Source organism: Propithecus coquereli, unplaced genomic scaffold (genome assembly GCF_000956105.1).
Source record: "Propithecus coquereli isolate 6110/MARCELLA unplaced genomic scaffold, Pcoq_1.0 Scaffold12328, whole genome shotgun sequence".
NCBI lineage: Eukaryota > Metazoa > Chordata > Mammalia > Primates > Indriidae > Propithecus > Propithecus coquereli.
In genome coordinates, this window is record NW_012136446.1 from 2,688 (window position 1) to 2,986 (window position 299).

Consider the following 299-nt stretch of genomic DNA (forward strand, 5'->3'; position numbering starts at 1 on the left):
GTTGTAGGTTTGGAAAGGGGTTAAAGCCTGAAGTGAACAATTCTAGCCAACAGTGAATGAACTAGGTAGTTAACTCACATACTTGTTCATTTCCTCTGGTTAAAGGTTACCCAAACTTCTCTACTCAGAGAGGTGAGAAGTATGATTGCTTCAGTGTTAGTTCTCTTTTGTTTGTTTCTTTCTCCTATTTTTCCCTAATCGCTTTGCTGCAAGCTAGAAATCTGTGGGTTCCCCGTAGGGCAGTTCTTTGTGAAAGTGATTTATTCCACTGGAGAAAGAGGGGATTGAAAAGTTAATTA